This window comes from Abramis brama (genome assembly GCF_963993115.1).
Source record: "Abramis brama genome assembly, chromosome: 17".
Classification (NCBI taxonomy): Eukaryota; Metazoa; Chordata; class Actinopteri; order Cypriniformes; family Leuciscidae; genus Abramis; species Abramis brama.
In genome coordinates this window covers 6,384,235-6,401,620 of record NC_139979.1, presented here as the reverse complement: position 1 = coordinate 6,401,620, position 17,386 = coordinate 6,384,235, and the positions used below count along the sequence as shown (strand labels likewise).

General features: G+C 39.1%; 1 protein-coding gene across 3 annotated transcripts in view; it reads right to left on the bottom strand.

Annotated features, from left to right (window-relative positions):
- Positions 1–1,478: 1,478 nt before the first annotated feature.
- LOC311067064 (radial spoke head protein 4 homolog A-like) overlaps positions 1,479–17,386 on the bottom strand; it is a 17,804-nt gene continuing 1,896 nt past the window's right edge. Inside the window, exons 2-4 of one of the 3 annotated variants that reach the window (XM_084088623.1) lie at positions 16,945–17,028; positions 16,737–16,834; positions 1,479–2,627 (exon numbers count right to left, since the gene is read on the bottom strand). The gene's annotated coding sequence lies outside the window, so the exon portion shown is untranslated. The remainder of the gene's footprint in view (positions 2,628–16,736; positions 16,835–16,944; positions 17,029–17,386) is intronic. The other 2 variants (XM_084088625.1, XM_084088624.1) reach the window with 2 other exon arrangements.

Below are 17,386 nucleotides of genomic sequence, written 5' to 3'. Positions count from 1 at the left end.
TGGATGAGGTGTTGGGACAGAGGCATTGCACCAACCCCCCTGTCGTCATTGCCTTAATCCCTGAGGACACACCAGGGCAGAGTTCAGCAGTGGGTGCCCACGGTGAGGAGCCAGGGGCAGCAGCACCAGCAGGAGCAGCACCAGCACCACCAGCACGAAGGTGGTGAAACAGAGGATGAGTTTTTGGACTTGATCAGAGAAGACATGCAACTAGAGAGGGAGGCAGAGGGGAGGAGAGCACAGGAAAGAAGGGAGAGGATGGACAGACTGTTTTCTCTTCTTGAGAGAATGATTGAAAAATATATATTTTGTTTAACTTTTTTCACTTTTACTTTTTAAAAGGAAAGAAATTACCCTTGTGAAAAAAAATGCACTTTAGTGTACTTTTATAAAGTGTACTTATTATACAAATAATATACTTTAAATGTATACACTTAAGTGTAACTCAAATGCAATGTTTTCACCGGTCTGAATGCACATTAAGTATAATTGATTTGAAATATATCACATATTAATTTGAAATAAAATGCAATAAGTTGTCATTAAGAGTGATTTTTTGGTACAACTTAAGTGGGACTTTAATACAACTTTATATTTACTTTCATAATTGCTTCTAGTGTCTTTAAAATTGATTTAAAGTGCACTTCTCAATGCACTGACAAGCAATTAATGTGAACTAAAATGTACTTTAATGTCAGTTAACAATACACTTAAATGTGAATTAAGTGTAATGTTTTCGACAAACGTATTGCATGTAATTGATTTCAAATGTATCAGATTAAGTTCAAATTAAATGCAATTAGTTGAAATTAAGAGTTCTTTTTTGGAACAACTTAAGTGGGACTTTAATACATTTTTATTTGAACTTTGAAATATGATAAGAGTGTACTTCCAAATATACTGACAAGCAATTAATGTGGACTAAAATATACTTTAATGTAATATACATGTACAGTATTATATAATTAAATACATTTGTAATTAAACAAATAATAAAGTTGCAATTTATTTCAAATTTGAATACAAAATCTTAACCTAGTTACAATCAACACAAATTCAATTTAAAACCCTCAACGTACATTTACTGACAAAATCTCTAAAATAAATACATAAAAACCTTTCTGTTGATGCACAACGCCCCCCCCCCCCCCCCCCCCCCCCCCCCCCCAAAGAAACACTATACATAAACAGTTACAACACCTTAAAGGGATAGTTCACTTTAAAATGAAAATTCTGTCATCATACTCGCCCTCAAGTTGTTTCAAACCTGTATGAATTTATTTCTTCTGCCGTACACAAAAGATTATATTTCGAAGAATGTCTGTAACCAACCAGTTAACTGGTCCCATTAACTTCCATAGTAGGAAAAAAAAAAAAACTAAGGAAGTCAATGGGACCAGTTAACTGTTTGGTTATAGACATTTTTTTAAATATCTTCCTTTGTGTTCATCAGAAGAAATAAATTCATACAGGTTTGAAACAACTTTTGAGGGCGAGTATGATGACAGAATTTTCATTTTAAAGTGAACTATCCCTTTAACTCATTTATAAAGAGTCTGGAGGACAATGATGCTTATTATGCACAATCATTTTCTCCCTCATACAAAGGTACCTAAACCTATCCATCACAGAAAACATTTAGCATTTTTACATTTTCAGAAAACATCATTCTGTATGGATTTATAAGATTGTTTCCATGTAATTTACTGGTATTACTATACTTTTGAGGTAATTTGGTCCCCATAACCTAGGGCAGGGATAGGCAACTCCGGTTCTGGAGGGCCACTGTCCTGCAGAGTTTAGCTCCAACCCTAATTAAACACACCTGAACAAGGCAATCAATGTTTTCAGGATTACTAGATAGATACAGGCAGGTGAGTTTTTATCAGGGCTGAAGCTAAACTCTGCAGGACAGTGGCCCTCCAGGACTGAAGTTGCCTATCCCTGACCTAGGGATTACCAGTACACACATAATTTTAGAAGCAAACACACAGTACCTCAAACACACAACCCATGAATTAATACAAACAAAATGTGAAGAAAAGTATCATTCCATGTACAACACTAAGATTCAAACGGGTAATGCTTTACAAAAAGGTATTATTAGTTAACTACTTCAGTTAACATGAACTAAGAATGAATAATACTTTAAGCATTTATTAGTCTTAGTTAATGTTAATTTCAACATTTAATAATGCATTATTATATTCAAAAGTTGTGTATTAAAATTAGTTAATTCACTGTGAACTCACATGAACAATGACTATAAATTGTATTAACTAACTTAAACTATATTTTAATTAACTAATATTAACAAAGATTAATAAATACTGTAAAAAAAAATTGTTAGATCATGTTGGCTAATACATAAACTAATATTAACATAGCACACTTTACATAGCACCAACATTAAACAGGACAAAATGCTTACTCCAGCATTATAGTGAATATAAGTTTGTCTAAAAACAAAACAAAAACTGAAGAAATCCAAAGGCACAAAAACAAGAAAACCAAAATCATGTCACCAATTTTTTTGAAGTTGTTGGAAAGTGCTGTTTATGCCAATGTCCCAGAGGCTCTCCAGAGTAAATGTGAATGGAAATGTTCCAAAGAGGCAGAAAAAATACCTTGAGGAAAAAGGAAAAAAAACAGAAGGAAAACATTTGTTTATAAAACAGATCCAGTCCATTATTATATTTGGCTCAAATGAATGAAATTGATAGATATACAGTTGTGCTTTAAAGTTTATATACACCTTGCAGTATCTGCAAAATGTTAATAATTTTAGCAATAAGAGGGATCATAAAAATGTATGTTCTCTTTTTATTTAGTACTACCCTGATGAAGCAGTTTACATTGTTCTGGACATTGTTTATTTTTGTAATGACAGTCATAATTTCTACATGAAACAAATTCTTCTATACCTTTTTTTTTTTTTTTTTAAATAAAATTGGTAAATGAAAATCATTTGTTCTATAGGCTACATTAAAGTATTTTTTCAACTATTTACAACATACGTTAAACATAACAAAATCAACATAAACATTTAAATTTACAGTACATAAAATTAGAAAAAAAAAAGACTTTTATTGAGCTGAGCAGGGAGACCCTGGTGGAGCTGCTGGACCTGGACCGGGATGGGCTGGTGGGACATCATCTGGGATGGTCTACAGAGTGTTTAAGTGCATATTTCCACTATCCACTAATGCCGCTTTTCCACTGCATGGTTCGGTTCGGCTCGGCGCGGAACGGTTTGGCTCGCTTCGCTTTTCCACTGCGTGGTACGACTCGGCTCGGTACGGCACGGTTCGGTTCGCTTTAGCTCGGTTGCTTTTCCACTGCAGTTAGTACCGCTTCAAAGTGGGTGGGACTGATCGTTATAGTTACCGTCTCTACTGCCATTACATCATCATATTAAATGCGATTTTTTCATTCCGTGTTTCCCCATCCACTCCTCGAGAGGAACGACTGCACCTCGTCCACTGACCACGGTTCAGCCATTTCTTTTTTGAAGTTTATGCTCTTTTTTTTTTTAAAGCAAATACTTTTAAAACAGGTGCTATAGCGTTGGCTGTTGTCTACTGGCTATTTAAATCTAGCGGGTTGTGTCTCGTGTCGTAAATACAATGACGCTGGTAGTGATGATTCTGTCTGACCAATCAGTGATCTGCAGTGTTTTCACGTCACATTTTAGTATCGGTACGGTACGCTTGGAACCTCAACAGAGGTGGTACCATTTAAAGGAGAACTCCGGTCAATTTTAACATTGAGCTAATTTTTTTGTAAATTTGGAGTGCTGTCAATACAGAGAACAACGACAAAAATCGGTGTTGTCTACACCATGTTATCCTCTTTTTAAAATTCGCACCCTGTTGACCTCAATGGGGCATGTTTTAAACCTGCTTTTAGCCTCTTAACATCCTTGATGTGTCATTACAAGTGCCCAGCCAATGTGAGTGATTCCTTCAGAGTGAAAACGGGTGAATCTGACTGCAGTAGATGTGAAAGATATTAATAAAAATGATGTTATTTCAGTCAGCGCACATACCTGTATTTACATCCTGTTTTCGGTCGAAGTCCATAGTAATCGATTGTCGAGTTCACGCGCATAGGTTTAGTTACCTATGATCACGTGCGTGAACTCGACAATTTTAAAGTGCGAATTTTAAAAAGAGGATAACATGGTGTAGGCAACACCGATTTTTGTCGTTGTTCTCTGTACTGACAGCACTCCAAATTTACAAAAAAATTAGCTCAATGTTAAAATTGACCGGAGTTCTCCTTTAAAGCGAGCCGTACCGAACCGAGCCGTACTGTACCATGCAGTGGAAATGCGCCATAAGTGAGCTGTACCGAACCGAGCCGTACCGTACCATGCAGTGGAAAAGCGCCATTAGTTGTCTACCAACAGGTTTGCAGGGCTGATTCAATCGATGGCTTTCTGAAAAAAAGTACTTTTAATAACCACTAATACTGCATTGGGGAAAAACTACTAAAACCTTAGTTAAGCAAAATTATCTTGCATACTAATGTACTTGTATCAAGAGTAAAACTAAAGGTATGTATTCTGCAAGGGGAAAAACTCCTTGTCAGGGTTTTTATGATGGTTTTGTATTTATATTAGGCTACTACTGCATTGCTGCGTATGTTGCATTTTACTTCTGTATATTTTGTTACATTGAAACTATATACTTTTGTGTAGTTTAATGTAAAAACGTATTGTGATGTGAGGGGAAAAAAGTACTTAAGTAGGTTACTTCACATTTGTACGTGAATACTTAACGAAGTATGCAGTTCTGAAAATTAAAGTAACAAAATGTAGGCCTATTGTCACAATATTAACAAATTGTTGCTAACTACAGCTGCGTCCCATATCAAAGGGCGCATCTGAAGCGCTCGGACCGGTCTAGCCTACGGAGGATTGTTCTTGTCGCCTGGCAACTGTGACAGCTGCCGATGACGAGCGCGAGAAATACTGGACTTTTTTTATATTCAATTGGGTTTTATATTCAAACAGGGCTAAACCGAAAATACATGACCTGGCAGCGCCGGGGCTGAAACATCATCACCATGTCCTCCAGTAAAATATAAAACATAAAAATGACAATAGCCAATTCTGGCTCCATAGCTGTTTACTCAACTATATCAAATGAATTATCAGGATGGCAGCGGCTGTCCTCTCGCACCGTTGCTTGGCGCCAGGAGAGGTGATCGGGAACACCTGGTTGCACAATTAGGAAATCCTACGAAGGCTACATGGTGCGACCTTCGAGATCTGCGTCCTTCTAAGGATGCAGCCTTCACATTGGGACACAGCTAGTTGGGTGCCGTCCTCAGGGAAGGAGGACAGCAGCACATCCAGCTCCTCTACAAAGTTTCCCAGCTGACCTGGGGGGCAATAAATGACTACAATATGGATTTTATTGGGAGTTGTAAGTGTAATAGCATGATATTCAAACGAGTTGTTATTGCATAGAGAAGAGAGCACTGAGTATTTCCAATTGTTAGAAACGAGAAGCCCTGTACCCCCACCCCTCCCAGACTGGCGAGGGGAGTGAGAGAAAGAGAAACTGTTAGAGAGGGCAGCGGGGGTTGCTGAGTCTTCTGGACGAATCCAGGTCTCAGTCAAGCCCAAGATACTAAGAGTAGAATGAGATGCAAAGGCTGGAATAAAGTCAGCTTTATTGACTGCTGACTGACAATTCCATAGACCCATAGAAAGAGAGAGAGGTGTGTGTGAGGATGAGAGAATGGGACGCAGATTAGCAGTATTGCGCTGCCTTCTGCACGTGATGAAAGAGCGTTGTCGAGAGACAACAGGAATGTATTGAAAGCACATGTTGAGTAAGGCAAATTAGATAAAAGTGTGAAAGGAAAGGGAGAAGAAGATAATTAAGTGTCTTACTGGTGTCCTTGCTCGGTGGAGTCGCACAGGTAGAGTCGATGTTCTTTACCTGAGTCGGTCTTCACACGAGGAGGCTGAACACGAGAGCTGAACACTTCCGCTGACGCTTCCGCGACAGCGCACAAACTACATAGATATAATGCTTTCACTGCTAAGTGAGGACAGCTGTCTCGGTCCAGCAATTAGCACAGCAAAAGCAAATAATTCGCAAATGGGAGGAATCGAAACTACTGTTGGACTTAAGTGTAATAAAATTCAAACTGCAATTCTTTCCAGACGCGGCTGTTATTTAAAGTGCAAACGCGTATACATAAAATACAGATTTATGTGAAGATAGAGACACCAGCCACCATAGTCACATGTTTGCCCGGGAGCCAGAGCGCCTGACATCAAAGCAAATTTAAAAGTGCTGGCTAATGCTAATCGTAAATTCTCTAAGATCATTATTCACGTCGGCACTAATGATGTTCGACTCCGCCAGTCGGAGATCACCAAAATTAACATTAAAGAGGTGTGTTAACTCGCGTCACCAAGGTCAGATAAATCCCATCACATAGAGCCTCTTTCACCTAGATATCATCATATAGAGACTGTGTCTGTTCCCCGCATTTGGAAATCCAAAAAAACGTCCAAACCCATCTAAGGTTAAAAATTTAATTGATGTTCAACAAATAAAAAACAGTTATAATACAGATGAACAAATGCTAAAGCTTGGATTGCTGAATATTCAATCTCTTACTCCAAAAACACTCATTGTTAATGATATGATTACAGATTATAACCTAGATGTGCTGTGTTTGACAGAAACCTGGCTAAAACCAAACGATTACATTACTTTAAATGAGTCCACCCCGCAAGATTACTGTTATAAACATGAACCTCGTCTGAAACGCAAAGGAGGAGGTGTTGCTGTAATTTATAGTAATATTTTCAAAACCACTAAGCAATCAAGTTTTAAATATACTTCTTTTGAAGTGTTGGTGCCTAATGTAAAAATATATAGTGTAAACGATAAATCACGTTTGAGATTTGTGCTGGCTACTGAATACAGGCCACCAGGGCATCATAAAGATTTTATCAAAGAATTTGCGGACTTTCTATCAGAATCAATATTGACTGCAGAAAAAGTACTAATTGTTGGTGATTTTAATATACACATAGATAATGAAAAAGATGTATTCGGATTGGCATTTAAAGACATTCTGAACTCTACTGGAGTTAGACAACACGTGTCAGGACCTACTCATTGTCGTAATCATACTCTAGATCTAATATTATTATCACATGGAATAGATGTTGATGCCGTTGAAATTCTGCAGCAGAGCGATGACATCTCAGATCATTATCTAGTCTCATGTAGCCAAGGCTGCAAAGCTGACGCCGTGTTATAAATATGTTAGACCTATCACTTCTGCCACTAAAGATTGCTTTATTAATAATCTTCCTAATCAGTTTCATCATCTCAGCATCCCAGATAGCTTTGAAAAACTTGATATTGCGACAGAAACTTTTAACTCTCTCTTTTCCAGCACTTTAGACACAGTTGCTGTGTTGCGCTTAAAGAAGATTAAAGAAAATAGTCCAACGCCATGGTACAATGAGCACACTCAGGCCCTTAAGAGAGCAGCCAGAAAAATGGAGCGCAACTGGAAGAAAACAAAACTAGAGGTATTTCAGATTTTATGGAAAGAGAGCTCAATTGCATACGGAGAGGCCTTAAAAGCTGCGGCTTATTTTTCAACCCTATCCACCTTTTTCTGCTCTAAACAATGCGCGCTGCCATAACGACGACTCCGGTTGCCTACTTCCGGTTCGTAGTGCTTGACCTGTACTAGCAGCGAGAGAATGAGTTCAAGCTCCTCATGTGCTGTTGTTGGTTGTTTTAACAATTCAAAGAAGATTTCAAACTTTTTAGAAACTGAGTGTTTCGAGCATAAGATAAGAAGGAGATAATGCCCATGTCCGTTTCCGTATCAGATACATTCAATAAAGTAAACGTTTGGTTAACGTTAAAACTGAAGCATAAGAAAAAAAGTCGGAAAACTTTGCCCATTAATTAGATGTGCAAGGCAAGCAGGCAAGTTTTCGGGTTGTTATGGACAAGTAAAAATTACATTATTGTATATTATATGAAATACAATTATAATAAAATTCTAAGTTATGACTACTGTATACTGTACTGTTTTTATTTTTAAAACGATGTGATGTGAAAAGTAAACATTTCGGCTCGTTTGACTCAGCTCACTGAAAAGAGCCGGTTCTTTTGACTCACGGCTCTTTAAAAAATAAATTCTTATCTCCTTCTTATTATGCTCGAAACACTCAGTTTCTAAAAAGTTTGAAATCTTCTTTGAATTGTTAAAACAACCAACAACAGCACACGAGGAGCTTGAACTCATTTTCTCGCTGCTAGTACAGGTCAAGCGCTACGAACCGGAAGTAGGCAACCGGAGTCGTCGTCATGGCAGCGCGCATTGTTTAGACTGAGCAGAATAAGGTGGATTAGAAGAAAATAAACATAATCCTAGGTATTTATTTGAAACAGTGGCTAAACTAATGAAAAAGAAAGCTTCGAGCCCAGAAGTTTCCAAGCAGCACAGCAGTAATGACTTTATGAACTTCTTCACTTATAAGATTGATAATATCAGGGAGAAAATTATAACTATGCAACCATCTACTACAGTATCGCATCAGGCAGTGCATTGTAGTCTCCCTGAGGAAAAATTTGATTCATTCATTGCTATTGGAGAGGAAGAATTTACTAAACTCGTTAAATCATCTTAATCGACAACATGTATGTTAGACCCTATACCGACTAAGCTACTGAAAGAGATGCTCCCAGAGGTCATAGATCCTCTTCGTTCTTACTATCATAAATTCGTCTTTGTCTCTAGGATACGTACCAAAAACCTTTAAGCTGGCTATGGTTAAACCGCTTGTTAAAAAAACCCAACTTGATCCTACAGAACTAGTCAATTACTGTGTTCCTTTCTTGAAAAAAATTATATCTGCGAGGATTTTCAGTCAGGATTTAGACAGTACCATAGTACCAAGACAGCTCTCATTAGAGTCACAAATGATTTGCTCTTATCATCCGATCGTGGCTGTATCTCTCTATTAGTGTTACTCGATCTTAGTGCTGCATTTGACACTATCGACCACAACATTCTTTTAAATAGACTCGAAAATTATGTTGGCATTAGTGGAATTGCACTAGCATGGTTTAAATCATACTTATCTGACCGTCATCAGTTTGTAGCAGTAAATGAAGAGATGTCTCATCGATCACAAGTTCAGTATGGCGTAGCACAAGGCTCAGTACTAGGACCGTTGCTGTTCACTCTGTACATGTTACCCTTGGGCGATATCATTAGGAAACATGGAATTAGCTTTCACTGTTATGCTGACGATACTCAGCTGTATATTTCTTCAAAACCTAACGAAACTTACCAATTCACAAAATTAACAGAATGCATAGCTGATATAAAAAACTGGATGACTAGTAATTTCCTACTTCTAAATTCTGAAAAAACAGAGATTCTAATTATTGGACAAAAAACGTCCTCACGTAATAACCTAGAATACTGTCTAAAACTTGATGGCTGCTCTGTTAAGTCTTCGTCGTCGGTTAGGAACCTGGGTGTGCTCTTTGATACCAATCTTTCATTTGAAAGTCACATGTCTAGTATCTGTAAAACCGCATTTTTCCATCTTAAAAATATATCTTAATTACGCCATATGCTCTCAATGACAAATGCGGAACAATTAGTTCATGCGTTCATGACCTCAAGGCTAGATTATTGTAATGCTCTACTGGGTGGTTGCCCTGCACGCTTAATAAACAAACTACAGCTAGTCCAAAACGCAGCAGCTCGAGTTCTTACCAGAACCAGAAGTATGACCATATTAGCCCGGTTCTGTCAACACTGCACTGGCTCCCTATTAAACATCGCATAAATTTTAAAATATTGCTGATTACTTACAAAGCACTAAATGGTTTAGCTCCGCAGTACTTGAGCGAGCTCTTAACGCATTATAGTCCTTCACGTCTATTGCGATCTCAAAATTCCAGCCAGTTAATAATACCTAGAATATCAAAATCAACTGCTGGCGGTAGATCCTTCGCCTATTTAGCACCAAAACTTTGGAACAGTCTTCCTAACATTGTCCGGGAAGCAGACACACTCTTTCAGTTCAAAGCTAGATTAAAGACACATCTCTTTGACCTAGCATTCACATAATACATTATAGACTTCTTTTTTTCAATCTTAGGGTGCATAGATTAGGTCAGCCGGAACCGGGAACACTTCCCATAAATCCTGATGTACTCGTTACGTCATAAGTAGAATGGCATCTACGCGAATTTTACTGTCTTTGTTTATCCCTAGGTTTTCCCGCAGCCTGCTGGATCCAGGCCGTATCCAGATCTGACGAAGGACCTTCGCCTGGACCCGATGACAACGCAGTGCTGAAGTGCCAACTAGTCTCTCCCTATGGAGCATCCCTTTACCACTCTACAGATAAAGCGTTGTCAGGAAAATTCGTTTCGCGTACTTGCCCCGAAGTGATAAAATTAAATTAAATTCTGTATCAAAATTTATAAGGAAAGACCAGTGCTTTGTTTAGGCTTGGTTTGTAGGGAATTACAAACCTGCGCACATATATTCAAACGCACATAACTATAGAACCAATTCTTAATGCGCATGTGAACGCCATCAGCGTTTCTCCCAGGTTCGCGTTTAAAGTCTGTGTAGAGAGAATGGTGTTGTCTTAGCGGCCCTTAATTTAATAACAAATGATCGTTGCGACGGAAGCGAATCAAATCAAAACTAACTTTAGCTGGAAAATAACTTTTTAAAGAACCGCTATAAAGCCAAAACAATCTCTGTTACCTTAAATTATACGTTTATCTCTGTAAAGCTGCTTTGAAAAAAATCTACATTGTTAAAAGCGCTATATAAATGAAGATGACTTGACTTACCTTGACTTAAATGGTACACTGAAACAACAGCAGAACTGGATGTTTAAGAAAGACCACCAGCGGGCTCTGACGGTCTCACAGACTGACCGCTTGTCTTGGCTCTGGCCTCGGTCTAACCTGGTTTATAACCCTTAATTCACAGTTTCTGTCTCGGTCCAGCAATTAGCACAGCAAAAGCAAATAATTCGCAAATGGGAGGAATCGAAACTACTGTTGGACTTAAGTGTAATAAAATTCAAACTGCAATTCTTTCCAGACGTGCCTGTTATTTAAAGTGCGAACGCGTATGCATAAAATACAGATTTATGTGAAGATAGAGACACCAGCCACCATAGTCACATGTTTGCCGGGAGCCAGAGCGCCTGACATCAAAGACATTCTGAACTCTACTGGAGTTAGACAACACGTGTCAGGACCTACTCATTGTCGTAATCATACTCTAGATCTAATATTATTATCACATGGAATAGATGTTGATGCCGTTGAAATTCTGCAGCAGAGCGATGACATCTCAGATCATTATCTAGTCTCAAGTAAATTACATTTAGCCAAGGCTGCAAAGAGAGAGCAGCCAGAAAAATGGAGCGCGACTGGAAGAAAACAAAACTAGAGGTATTTCGCATTTCATGGAAAGAGAGCTCAATTGCATACAGAGAGGCCTTAAAAGCTGCTAGATCTGCTTATTTTTCAACCCTATTAGAAGAAAATAAACATAATCCTAGGTATTTATTTGAAACAAGGGCTAAACTAACGAAAAAGAACGCTTCAAGCCCAGAAGTTAAGCAACACAGCAGTAATGACTTTATGAACTTCTTCACTTATAAGATTGATAATATCAGGGACAAAATTATAACTATGCAACCGTCTACTACAGTATCGCATCAGGCAGTGCATTGTAGTCTCCCTGAGGAAAAATTCGATTCATTCATTGCTATAGGAGAGAAAGAATTTTGCAAACTCGTTAATTCGTCTAAATCGACAACATGTATGTTAGACCCTATACCGACTAAGCTACTGAAAGAGATGCTCCCAGAGGTCATAGATCCTCTTCTCAATATCATTAATTCGTCTTTATCTCTAGGATACGTACCAAAAACCTTTAAGCTGGCTATGGTTAAACCGCTTGTTAAAAAAACCCAACTTGATCCTACAGAACTAGTCAATTACAGGCCGATCTCGAATCTGCCTTTTTTGTCAAAGGTATTAGAAAAAACAGTATCCTCACAACTATGTTCCTTTCTTGAAAGAAATGATATCTGCGAGGATTTTCAGTCAGGATTTAGACCGTACCATAGTACTGAGACAGCGCTCAGAGTCACAAATGATTTGCTCTTATCATCCGATCGTGGCTGTATCTCTCTATTGGTGCTACGGATCTCAAAATTCCGGCCAGTTAATAATACCTAGAACATCAAAATCAACTGCTGGCGGTAGATCCTTTTCCTATTTAGCACCAAAACTTTGGAACAGTCTTCCTAACATTGTCCGGGAAGCAGACACACTCTGTCAGTTCAAAGCTAGATTAAAGACACATCTCTTTGACCTAGCATTCACATAATACATTATAGACTTCTATTTTTCAATCTTAGGCTGCATAGATTAGGTCAGCCGGAACCGGGAACACTTCCCATAAATCCTGATGTACTCGTTACGTCATAAGTAGAATGGCATCTACGCTAATCTACGCATACACTGCTCAAAAAAATAAAGGGAACACTTAAACAACACAATGTAACTCCAAGTCAATCACACTTCTGTGAAATCAAACTGTCCACTTAGGAAGCAACACTGATTGGCAATCAATTTCACATGCTGTTGTGCAAATGGAATAGACAACAGGTGGAAATTATAGGCAATTAGCAAGACACCCCCAATAAAGTAGTGGTTCTGCAGGTGGTGACCACAGACCACTTTTCAGTTCCTATGCTTCCTGGCTGATGTCTTGGTCACTTTTGAATGCTGGCGGTGCTTTCACTCTAGTGGTAGCATGAGACGGAGTCTACAACCCACACAAGTGGCTCAGGTAGTGCAGCTCAGCCAGGATGGCACATCAATGCGAGCTGTGGCAAGAAGGTTTGCTGTGTCTGTCAGCGTAGTGTCCAGAGCATGGAGGCGCTACCAGGAGACAGGCCAGTACATCAGGAGATGTGGAGGAGGCCGTAGGAGGGCAACAACCCAGCAGCAGGACCGCTACCTCCGCCTTTGTGCAAGGAGGAGCAGGAGGAGCACTGCCAGAGCCCTGCAAAATGACCTCCAGCAGGCCACAAATGTGCATGTGTCTGCTCAAACGGTCAGAAACAGACTCCATGAGGGTGGTATGAGGGCCCGACGTCCACAGGTGGGGGTTGTGCTTACAGCCCAACACTGTGCAGGACATTTGGCATTTGCCAGAGAACACCAAGATTGGCAAATTCGCCACTGGCGCCCTGTGCTCTTCACAGATGAAAGCAGGTTCACACTGAGCACATGTGACAGACGTGACAGAGTCTGGAGACGCCGTGGAGAACGTTCTGCTGCCTGCAACATCTGTGAAGAGCACAGGGCGCCAGTGGCGAATTTGCCAATCTTGGTGTTCTCTGGCAAATGCCAAATAGGGGTGTGACGGTTAGTATATAACCGTGAGACCGACGGTTATAGTTGAACACCAACATCAGAACTCTATAACCGCCAAAACCGTGTTATTAAAATATTTTTTACAAACATTTATCGTAGAGAATGTTTAAATACTAATTAAAAAGTGTTATTAAGGGTCTATGTCGTTTCCAACTGTATTTGATTCTTTGCCAAGTACCCCCTGACCGACCGCCAATCATTTGAGATAGAAATAAAAGCTATGACTATGATATAGTGATGTGCCATCATTATGAGGTTTATTAAACAAATGAAAAACATTTGCAATAATAAACATTAGCAATAAACATTTGCAATAATAAACAACGTATCATTACCGATAACTGATCGTGCAGTTTAATTACCCCTTGACTGGACCCAAACATGTTTGATAAAAGAAACATATACAGTGTGTATATAGCCTATATGATGTGTATTACATTTTAGCTAAAAAACAATTGTAATAAAAGATAGGATCATAAGATGCGCAATATATCGGGAGAAGTGAAGTGAAGTGAATGAAGTTTTGTTTTGTAAATCGTCAGACATGATTTTTACCACTTCATTAAGTTTTGCTTGTAGAAAGCCTTTCTTTAAAGCGAATTTCGTTTTGTACAAATTGTATCTTAATTAGGGATGCTCATTTCGATTAATTTTCCCGACCGATAACCGTCACTCGTTAATCGATTATTAACCGTTAACTGATAAAATTATAATATTGAATTGGCATTAAATACAAATAAAATTGACGCGTATCTGTGACCCTTTAAAAAAAATACAATTTTTTTTTTTTAATCAAAGGGTTTATTTTAACGTGCAAAGTGCAAACAGCAGCATTAACAGATCAACAACAGAACCTGGATTCAGTTCAAATTCACGCACCTGCAGCATTTCTGACAGTGAGAGAAAAACAGAATAAAATAATACAAATAAAAAACAAAATAGGCCTACACTAAATATATTTTTTAAACTTAATTAACAAATTACGATGACAAAACCCCCCCCCCCCACTGAATCCGTTTGAACGAAGCTTTCAAAAACCGGCAATTTTTTTCCGTTAGACTAAGATTTTTCGTTAAATAAAAATAGCAGCCCTACCTCAACACCTTGTCTAATTTTTATTTTAAAAAAGCAACATATCAGCGTGATGTGGGGTCAGTCTGGAGCGCAGCCTGTTGACAGTTAGACCCGCGGCAGAAAACACCCTCTCCGATGGGACAGATAATTTACAGGTAACTTCGTCACCCTTTCTGTTAAAATGATCCCACACAGTGCTTCTTTTCGCTCGCTTCATTTTGCTTGCCTTGCCTTGCTCGGAAAAAAATGTCTGCAGGCACGTGTCACGCGTGTGGTTGCACGTCGACGCGCTCCGTGAGTTAATAAATTTAAGCTATATAGTATTTTATTTTTAAACCATGCAGCAAAAAAAAATAAAAGCTTAAAAAAAACGTTTTAAACCGTTTAACTGATAGTATTAATCGGTCAAAATTTTTACTTTCGGTTAACGGTTAAACGGTCAATATGAGCATCCCTAATCTTAATTTTATTCATTTTAATTTTATTGCATGTATTTAATAAATAAAAAGCAGACAATATAATAACCGTGACATGGAGGCGCCGGTGCGCCACGTTCACTCACGGTAACCGTCACACCCCTATTTGGCATTTGCCAGAGAACACCAAGATTGGAAAATTCGCCACTGGCGCCCTGTGCTCTTCACAGATGTTGCAGGCAGCAGAACGTTCTCCACGGCGTCTCCAGACTCTGTCACGTCTGTCACATGTGCTCAGTGTGAACCTGCTTTCATCTGTGAAGAGCACAGGGCGCCAGTGGCGAATTTGCCAATCTTGGTGTTCTCTGGCAAATGCCAAATGTCCTGCACGGTGTTGGGCTGTAAGCACAACCCCCACCTGTGGACGTCGGGCCCTCAAACCACCCTCATGGAGTCTGTTTCTGACCGTTTGAGCAGACACATGCACATTTGTGGCCTGCTGGAGGTCATTCTGCAGGGCTCTGGCAGTGCTCCTCCTGCTCCTCCTTGCACAAAGGCGGAGGTAGCGGTCCTGCTGCTGGGTTGTTGCCCTCCTACGGCCTCCTCCACGTCTCCTGATGTACTGGCCTGTCTCCTGGTAGCGCCTCCATGCTCTGGACACTACGCTGACAGACACAGCAAACCTTCTTGCCACAGCTCGCATTGATGTGCCATCCTGGCTGAGCTGCACTACCTGAGCCACTTGTGTGGGTTGTAGACTCCGTCTCATGCTACCACTAGAGTGAAAGCACTGCCAGCATTCAAAAGTGACCAAGACATCAGCCAGGAAGCATAGGAACTGAGAAGTGGTCTGTGGTCACCACCTGCAGAACCACTCCTTTATTGGGGGTGTCTTGCTAATTGCCTATAATTTCCACCTGTTGTCTATTCCATTTGCACAACAGCATGTGAAATTGATTGCCAATCAGTGTTGCTTCCTAAGTGGACAGTTTGATTTCACAGAAGTGTGATTGACTTGGAGTTACATTGTGTTGTTTAAGTGTTCCCTTTATTTTTTTGAGCAGTGTATATTCAAACGCACATAACTACAGAACCAATTCTTAATGCGCATGTGAACGCCATCAGGGTTTCTCCCAGGTTCGTGTTTAGAGTCTGTGTAGAGAGAATGGTGTCGTCTTAGCGGCCCCTAATTTAATAACAAATGATCGTTGCGACGGAAGCGAATCAAATCAAAACTAACTTTAGCTGGAAAATAACTTTTTAAAGAACCGCTATAAAGCCAAAACAATCTCTGTTACCTTAAAGGAACACTCCACCGTTTTTTCATATTAAACTATGTTATTCCCATAATAACAATAACATCTCAGTGTGTGCACTCAATCGCTCTGGCGCGCGGCGACACTTTGATAGCACTTAGCTTAGCCTAGTTCATTCATTAGGTATCAATTTGATACCTAATGAATGAACTAGGCTAAGCTAAGTGCTATCAAAGTGTCGCCGCGCGCCAGAGCGATTGAGTGCACGCACTGAGACGAGAGAGGTATGTATCAAATCGTCTTAGTTAAGGGAATAACATAGTTTAATATGAAAAAACGGTGGAGTATTCCTTTAAATTATACGTTTATCTCTGTAAAGCTGCTTTGAAACAATCTACATTGTTAAAAGCGCTATATATATATATGAAGATGACTTGCCTTGACTTGAAGATAAAAATTCAAAATTATTACAGAATCGAAAATAGCCTTACCTTGACTTAAATGGTACACTGAAACAACAGCAGAACTGGATATTTAAGAAAGCCCACCAGCGCGCTCTGACCGTCTCACAGACTGACCGCTTGTCCTGCTTTTGAGAATTTGTATAAAAAATAAATAAAAACAGTATGCCTTTTGCCTGCTTTGATCAAGACAGGATATAATACATTTGAACATTATGTTCCTTATGTGAAAACATACCAGTGGCCTGGGTTGGTTTTGCAACTGGAAATCTGGGTTTCCTTCCTGGCACGTATGTTTGTCCGTCCCCAGCAATCTGTGAAACTACAAAAAACAGAAGTTTAGAATATGGTGAAGTAATGTTAATTAAAATGGTGTTTTGTATTAAAACATGGCACATTTGGGATATGTTTTGTTAGTGTTGTGTGTATCATCAAGGCTGAGCTTGTCAATAATTCCAATAAATCAGCATGAGCTTTATTCTAATCAATAGATTAAGTTAACATGTAAACAAACGCTTATATTTAATGGTAATGGTAACGTAGTATTTGAAGTTAATGATAGCCCCTCACAAACCAGGACCACACGGTGCACAAGCTGCATTTCTACAAATGATTAAATTAACCAATTCAACTTAAGTAGTCACAGATACACGGTCTCTAACATAAAAGTTAAAATCCAA